Below are 8871 nucleotides of genomic sequence, written 5' to 3' on the forward strand. Positions count from 1 at the left end.
TGTGTCTGGAGATCGGTTGATTTGGACTGGGCTTAGCGGGGCCACTGCCCTAACAGCTAACATAATAGTTAAGTTTTATTTCTCTTACTGCTTTCTGTAGATGAACTCATACAACAAGTATTCTTTTATGTCTACCTCATTTCGTCCAAGATTATTTTTTTGAGGTTTGTCCAGCAGTGTGTCTCGTAATAACTTGGAAGAGCTGGTTGTTAAGTTTTGAAAGCCAGTTGTCAAACAGAACTTACTGAAAGTTAAATTATGGGGTGCCTGGGCGGCTCAGTCAAATGTCCGACCTCAGCTCAGTTCATGATCTCACAGTTCATGAGTTTGAGCCCTAGGTCAGGCTCTGTGTTGACAGCTCAGAGCCTGGAGCCTGCTTCGGATTCCGTGTCTCCCTGTCTCTCTAACCCTGCCCCGCTCACACTCTGTGTCTGTCTCTCGCGGTCCGTGAGTTCGAGCCCCGCGTCAGGCTCTGGGCTGACGGCTCAGAGCCTGGAGCCTGCTTCCGATTCTGTGTCTCCCTCTCTCTCTCTCTCTGCCCCTCCCCCGTTCATGCTCTGTCTCTCTCTGTCCCAAAAATGAATAAACGTTAAAAAAAATTTAAAAAAAAATCAAAAGTAAATAAACATTAAAAGTTAAATTATAAAAACTCATTATGAAACAAATTGCATTAAAAACAGAGGTACAGAGGTAATAAATACTCAAAACTCTCTGCTTCCTAATGATTCAACTACACTTTACCATTACCTCTGCTCTTGGGGTTATTTGTATCAATTGTAACTGCATGTAATAAGCATTGTAGAAAGCAGCAGTATTGTGTATTTCTTCCCAATCTTGTGTTCAACAGTGTCACGTTAGTGGCTTGAAATTGACCACAGTGGGACCATTCACATCACAGAAATTAGCAAATGCTATAAATTAGGGCTTCATTGTAGTGTTCTGTTGATTGTTTGGACTTAAGAAAGGGATGGAGAAAACGCTGATTAAGAGAGCAGGTTAAACATAGAGGCGCCGGGGTGGCTCATTCGGTTAAGCATCTGACTCTTGATTTCAGCTCAGATCACGATCCCACAGTTGTGAGATCGCGCCCCACCTCGGACTCCGCACTGGGTGTGGAGCCTGCTTGAGATTCTCTCTCTCCTCCTTTTGCCCCTCTTACCACACTTGCTCATGCTCACGTTCTGTCTCTCTCTCAAAAAAAGAGAGACTTTTTAAACATAAAAGTCTGTTGTGTCCATAGCCATTACGTTGTGAAAAACACACACAAAAAACTGAGGAAATACTCTTCCGGTATTCAAAACTATTATCCAGTTCAGTATAGAGGATGGTCAGTCATTGACAAGTGAGAGAAGTCTTGACAAAAATTTTTATTTCCTTTTGTCTCGTTTTTTAATGTCAGTAAAACGATCAACTAACATTCATGATGAACTGATTTGTTCATCAGTTGCATCCACAGGCCGGCCACAGACACAAGGGTTCAGCCGAAAATCAACAAAATTGACCGAGAATCGATCGGAGATACAGAATATCCAATAAGTATTATAGATTTTATTATTTGTGGATTGTGTCCTATATATCCTTTGTAATAGTAAAATTTATAATAAGTGTAGATATATGTAGATTTTTTTCCCCAGAAAGATAGTTGTTAGACATTTACCAGTGTGCCTCTGAATTCATCTACATGACATATTTTGCAAGGAGCAGTAATTCATTTATTTCCACTTGCTGCATGATATTATACTGCCTGATTATTCTGCCATGTTTTTATCCATTCTACTGTTGATTAATGTTCGGATGATTTCTGGTTTTAGATTTCACAAATAATGCTCTTGAAACATTCTTGTTTCAAGTAGACATCTGTACTCATTTCTATTATGTATGATATTAGCTGCTTATTGCTCGTACTATAAATTAGCACAAATTTAGTGCCTTAAAACAACAAAAGTTTATTATGTTACAATTCTGGAGATCAGAAGCCCAAAATGGGTTTCACTGGGCTAAAATCAAGGTTTGGGCAGGAATGCATTGCTTCTGGAGAGTCCAGGGGACAATCTGTCAGCCTCTTGCAGCTTCTAGATACCTCCCATGTTTCCTTGACCTATGGCCCCTTTCAGCCAGCAATCCAATCCCTGCTTCAATTGTCACAGCTCTTCCTCCAAATCTGACCCCCTGCTCCCTCCTGTAAGGACCCATGTATTAGACTGAGCCCATGTGGATAATCCAGGATAATCCCCCCATCTCACGATCCTCAATTTACTCACAGCTGCAAAGTCCCTGTTGCCATGTAAGGTAACCTAATCACCGGTATCGGAGATTAGGACTTGCACATCTTTGGAGGGGTGGGCGGGGGGGGTTCTTTATTCTGCTTGACACAGACATATTCTAAAAGTGAAATTGCTATGTTAACTAAAATTTAAATTCAAGGAAAGTAAATAAAAGTGAAATTTCTGCCCCGTAAAATATGCCTATATTCAGCCTTAGATAATACTGCCACGTCGTTTCCCCAAGTGGTCCCAATTTACCTTCTGGAAAAATATCAGAGTATTTCAGTTACACTGCATTTTTGCTTGATAGGGTCAGTCTTCTTCATTTGGGTCATTTCAGTGGATTAGTATCAGAACCTTACTGTAGTTTTAGCATTTTCCTTATGACTAGAGCAGATTTTCATAGGCTTATCGACTCTTCGAATGTCCTCTACTGTGAAGTTCTTGGTTGAGTCCACTCTGCCCATTTTGATATTGGTTTGATATTGGGTTGTTTGATCTTTTATTTCCTTTTGCCGTCATCTCAAATACTTTTTATATGAAAATAGAACTCATTTAGTTAATCACTCTGTTCTCATTTCTTTTTTTGAATGCGAGTATAATTAACATATAGTGTTGGGGCGCCTGGGTGGCTCAGTCGGTTGAGCGTCTGACTTCGGCTCAGGTCATGATCTTGCGGTTCTTGAGTTTGAGCCCCGCATCGGGCTGTCTGCTGTTAGCACAGAGCCCCCTTCGGATCCTCTGTCTCCCTCTCTCTCTGCCCCTCCCCTGCTCTCCCTCTCTTTCAAAAATAAACAAACATGAAAAGAAAAAAGATAAAAAGCATTCTTTCCCTTCATCTTTGCATTATTGTGTGTGTGTTTATTTTTAACTGAGTACTGGACTTTGAGCATAAAAATTCTGAGGGATAATTTGAGGCTTTGAATGATTTAATCTTTTTCCAGGAAGGATTAGTTTTTATGCTGCAGACAGATCAGGGCAGATTATCCCAATCCAATCAAGGGTGGAGCTGATTGGAAGCGAGACCTTCACTCTTGGGAAAGCAGGTATATTTCCAGGTTTCCCTTCCTTCCGTGGTATAGCCCTCTGGGGTCCCAAATGCATCCCCTGGTGGTTTACCAGGGACTCTCCTTTTTGGTGGGTCATAATATTTGTCTCTCCGGCCCCATGGAAGCACTGGAAACTTTGCTCAGTTTCTCAGCCTTTTCGCTGCTTTTTCTTTTAGCCTCCCAGCCTCCTAGCTGTGAGTTTAGAACTAACAAAGGACTCCAGAAGAAAAGTATGGGTCAAGGTCAACTCGCTCAAAAGGACACGGTAGCCCTCCAGCCAAAACAGAGGTTTATGGTGGTCAGGTGATGATTGGAGCCTAACAGTGAGCCCATTCTCTGCCTACTTCTCCAGTTCCTGAATACTTGGCAACAAGGGACATTGTAGTAGGAAATGCTAAGCAGAAATCCCTGGAATTTCCCCTCCTTACCACAATAGTAAGCCAGAAGCAATACTGTACTCCTGGTGGATTCCAGAGATTACTACCACCGACGAAGGCTTGAAAGGGGAGTGATCGCTATCACACCCCCACTTAACTCACCAATCTGGCCTGTGTAGAAGCCCCGTGGGCCCTCGAGAAGGACTGGGGATCATCCTAAACTAAATCAAGTGGTAAGACTCCACATGGAGCTGCTGAGCCCAGGGTAACATCATTACTGGAGCAAATCAGCATACCTCCGGGCACGTGGTCTGCCATTATTGGGCCAATGGTGTGACGTCACAGTGTTGTCTCAGGGCCACATCGGTTGCCCTGCTTTCTGCCATAATGTAGTCTGCAGGGAGCCTCATCATCTTGACATTCCACAAAACATCACACAGGCCCACCACACTGATGACAGTATGCTGATCGGCTGAAGTGATTGCTCCCAATTAGCTGGGTAAATTGGGCTGCTGCTGTACAACAGAGGCACACAGGACTCTGTCTGGGAGCCAGGGGGCTTCACTGAATCTTCTCTTAGTACTACGTGGCCAACAGTAAAGATTAATGGAAAAGTACATAACAACAACAACAACAACAACAACAACAACAACAAAAAGGCAAGACAACCGAGGCCCTTTGAGAATGAAGATCTGGGTCACTATACCAGGTAAAGGATCCTGAGAAGCTGAGGTGTTAGCAGGGAAGGCAAGAAAGATATTAAGTGGGCAGTGGAAGAAGATAGCCAAAGATAGCACAACCATGTGACCACTTATAGAAATGAATTCTGTGGAAGCTTTGCGTATTTTTTCTGCGCTTGTTGTGTGCCTATGTTTTTTGGCATCTACCAGCCCTCTTCTTCTCTTGTATCCTTCCCATTTTAATTTTTTATACAAGTTGTTGGAAGTCAGCTTTATCATTTAGTCTTTAGGTAACAGAACGTTCCATGGGACGATGACTAAATTTGAAGATTTAGCCAGCGATGGATACAAGAACTCTTGGGAGTCTGTGTCTTCTCTTGAGGGAAAGGTGAGAACTTCTCTTACAAGGAGGAATACCATATCTTCCTACCGAGAAACACTGAGTTGTTTCGGTTTTGTATGAAAGTCACACGTGTGCAAAAGAGTGCATGAGGAAGCCAAGTAGTCCCAAGGCTGAGGCGGCCGGGTGCCCACTTCTAGCCTCTCAGCTCCACATTCACCCTTCAGTACCTGCTCGGCAGTAATGGACACAGCTCTTGAAGCTTTCCTCTTTTTATGGTGACTGTGATGTTAAGCTTTGTCAGTAGAGGGCACTGGAAGAAAGCCTTTCTCCTTAGTTCCAGTTGCTGGCTGTTGCTTTTGCGTGTTCCTCCCACACTGCCCACCAAGGTGTTCGTGTGGAAACATCAGTGGTGCTCTGCCCCAGCCACATGCCCCGAGCATGAGCCCCTTGGAGACTTTGCTATTCTGGTTGGGTCCCAGGGATCATCTTTGTGTCCTTCCTGACACAGACACTGCACGACAGGCCTGGAGACTGCTGTGGGGCCTCAATTCCCTCTGTGTGCTCACCTCCAGCCTTGGCTCACTTGTGCCCAGAGACCTGTTTTCTGCTTACTTGGGGACTGTGGGCTGGCTCTGGCCCAGGAGCCCAGCTGACTTCTCTGCCATCTGTGGACTGCAACCACACCTTCTCCAATGAGGAGGCCCCCTTCCATGTTTGCCTCTCCAAGGGGACTCTCCCTCAGCCCCTGGGGGACCCTCTTCCCTTTTCTTCACATCATTGTAGTTACTTTCCTGAAATAGTTTAATAATCCTTTATACTAAACGCCCTGATTTTACATTTTATTTATTTTTGAGAGACAGAGAGAGGCAGAGCACAAGTGGGGGAGGGGCAGAGAGAGAAGGAGACACAGAATCCGAAGCAGGCTGCAGGCTCCGAGCTGTCAGCACAGAGCCCGACGCGGGGCTCAAATTCACAGACCGCGAGATCATGACCTGAGCCGAAGTCAGACGCTTAACCGACTGAGCCACCCAGACGCCCTTAAACGTCCTGATTTTAAATTACTAAGTGGTTTCTGTCTTGGTGATTGGATCCAAACTGATGTGCCGGGTGATAATGAAGGGAAGCCCCAAAATATTAGCAGGCAGGTGGCCGACCAATCAATTAGTTCAGACTGGAACAGGAAGCCAGAGGCCTGTGGAAGGGATGTGGCTAGAATGGATAGATTTTCTCACCACACAGATAATGTAATTGAAAGGCTGTGGAGGGCATGGGAAAAATTGTCTACCCATACATAGAATCATAAGAATATTAAAATTTATTTGATGAGGTGGAAAATTTTTCTGTGAGGCTGTGGGAAAAGTGAGAACCTGAGCTACAGGTACCTCAAAGCCTAAGCGAAAATGAAAATCATGTAACTGTTTAACCCAGAATTAACAATTAATTATACAGGAGAGGAGGGGCCCCCGGGGGGCTCAGCTGGTCCAGTGTCCAACTCGATCTCCGCTTGGGTCGTGATCTTATGGTTCATGAGACTGAGCCCTGTGTTGGGCTCTGCGATGACACTGTGGAGCCTGCTTGGGATTCTCTCTCTCTCTCCCCTCTCTCTCTCTCCCTCTCTGCCCCTCCCCCGCTTCCTCTCTGTCTCAAAATAAATAAATAAACCTAAAAACATTATAGAGGAGAGGAAATACAGTCATAATATGCTACCTGGATGTGGAGTTAACGATATTTATGAAGTAGGGGGCCCCTGGGTGGCTCAGTCGGTTAAGCGTCCAACTTCGGCTCAGGTCATGATCTCGCGGTCTGTGAGTTCGGGCCCCGTGTTGGGCTCTGTGCCGACAGCTCGGAGCCTGGAGCCTGCTTCAGATTCTGTGTCTTCCTCTCTCTCTGCCCCACTCCTGCTCATGCTCTGTCGCTCTGTCTCTCAAAAATAAATACACATTAAAAAAAATTTTTTTAAAAACCCAATATTTATGAAGTAATAATTACAATGATTCGATCCACACTGTGTTAAACCTGTGGTCGAAAGGGAGGGGGAAGGAAGCACAGGTGTTGATAAAGCGATATAAGAAGCTAAGTCTTTGGTCTAATATAAAAAACAGATTATACTTATAGTTGATAAAAGAAATTTCGGTCTGAGCATAAAAAAACAGAAACATAAAGTTAAGCATCTTAACTTCAGCATAAAACAAATAACAGTGGGTGCTCATTTTAGGCAGAGACTACCCCTAATCCTTTTCTGTTACAAATGATTCAGCGTTATTTGACATTTTAACGATGTGCGCATCTTACGCAAACTTATTTCAGAGGCAATATTGATTTGGGAGGACAGATGAGAACGTTCTTGGGTCAGGAGACGGTAAAGAGGAGGCAATCTTACAGGTTTGAAAGGTCCCCCGATAGAATTCTAACAATGCATTTGCAATTGATCTTGGAAGAAAAGGGGGTGGTACCTAGCGAATAAACCCCCACGTGCAGAGAGCATAGCACTGAGCCAACAGTTCTGAAGACAGCATGCAAACAATGGAAACATGGCCGGTGCCATGCACAAAGGGAAAAGAACAGTCCAGACACCTGGGAGTAACAGCAGGAAGCAGGTCTCAGCGCCAGAGGGTTTGTTCAGGGGAATAAAATAGCTGAGGCAAACCCAAAGGACCTTTAAAGCTTGTTTCGTTTTATTTAATAACGTGGGCGTTGTAAGATCAATTCTTCGATAAGAGCTGCCATTCAAGAGGACATATGCCGAGAGATCACAGGAAACGTGAACTGGTGACAACAACACGGAACACGACTCCCCCCGCTGTTGGTAAGAACCAGGCAAAGGGGCCCTTCCGTTTTGGAAAGGTTAAGTCCACGCATCTGAAACTTTAACGTGCAGATCACCCGAGGTCCTGTTGACATGCGGATGTGTCTTCGGAAAGTCTGGGATGGAGTTGGAGATTCTGAATTTCTAACGCGTTCCCCGATGGTGCCACTCTCTTAATATCAAGTCTAAGCCACTCTGGGTCAGCCCTGCGACCAATCACTTAAAAAAAAAACAAGCATGAGGCATTGACTGGGAAGGTCCAGAGCCTGGGAAACACACATGTACGCGTCACACAGCGCTGGTTCCCGTCAAGCGCGGTGGGGAAGCTCCGACCGGACGTGCCCCGCCTCTCAAGAACCCAGGCTTGTCAGAAGAGGAGAGAAAGTTGAGACACTCCACCAAGAGTCTTTACAAACTCCTTCCCATCGAGGAAGACCACACGGATGAGAAAATCACCATCCCCCGCAGTGCTGTCAATGGTGATGGCTGCACGGGGTCAGCGAGAACCAGTTACTTAGAAGATTTTTCTTTCCCCTCGATGGCCTTGCTCGACAGGTAGGTCCGGAAAGGGCACCAGGAATTTGACGGTTTCTCATGACATGCTTATGGGCTGTGCAAAGAAATATGGATTATATGCTGTTTATAATTAAGTGGAGAAGTCACTGGTTTAATAACCATACCCGAGTGTATTGATTCATTGACGGATGTCCGCTTCAAGGGAGGTTTTAAAGGAGCTGTGGGCACAGCTCTTTCATGTTCAACAGCATCCGTCACGATCGGTGTGAAACGGGATGTAAAAGGTATACAGAGGGACTCCCCTGCAAAGTCACAGAAAGACCGACCCACACAGACTTAGGCAAAAAAGGAACGTATTGGCTCGTTAATTTTCTCAGGTTTTTTTTTTATTATGGTGAGATGCACGTAAAGAAGAATTTACTATCTTAACCATTTCTAAGTGTACCCCTTCCACGGTATTTCATACGTTCGTAAGGTTGTGCTGCCATCGCCCCGTGTCCAGAACTCTTTGCATCTGGTAAGACTGAAACTCCATGCTCCTGAAACACTAACTCCCCATTCCTTCCTCTCCCCCAAGACCCTGGAAAGCACCACTTTCTGTTCTATCTTTATGATCTTGACTACTCTAAGGATAAGTGGAATCACACAATATTTGGTTTTTCGTGACTGGCTTATTTCCCTCAGCATAATGTCCTCAAGGTTCATTCGTGTTTTGTTTTGTTTTTTTAAGTTTATTTATTTATTTTGAGAGAGAAGAGGGAGAGACAGAGAGTGCGCACAAGCAGGGGAGGGGCGGAGAGAGAGAGAGAGGGAGAGAGAGAATCCCAAGCAGGCTC

The sequence above is a fragment of the Puma concolor genome, chromosome D2 (assembly GCF_028749965.1).
Source record: "Puma concolor isolate L17-30 chromosome D2, mPumCon1.1.hap2, whole genome shotgun sequence".
NCBI lineage: Eukaryota > Metazoa > Chordata > Mammalia > Carnivora > Felidae > Puma > Puma concolor.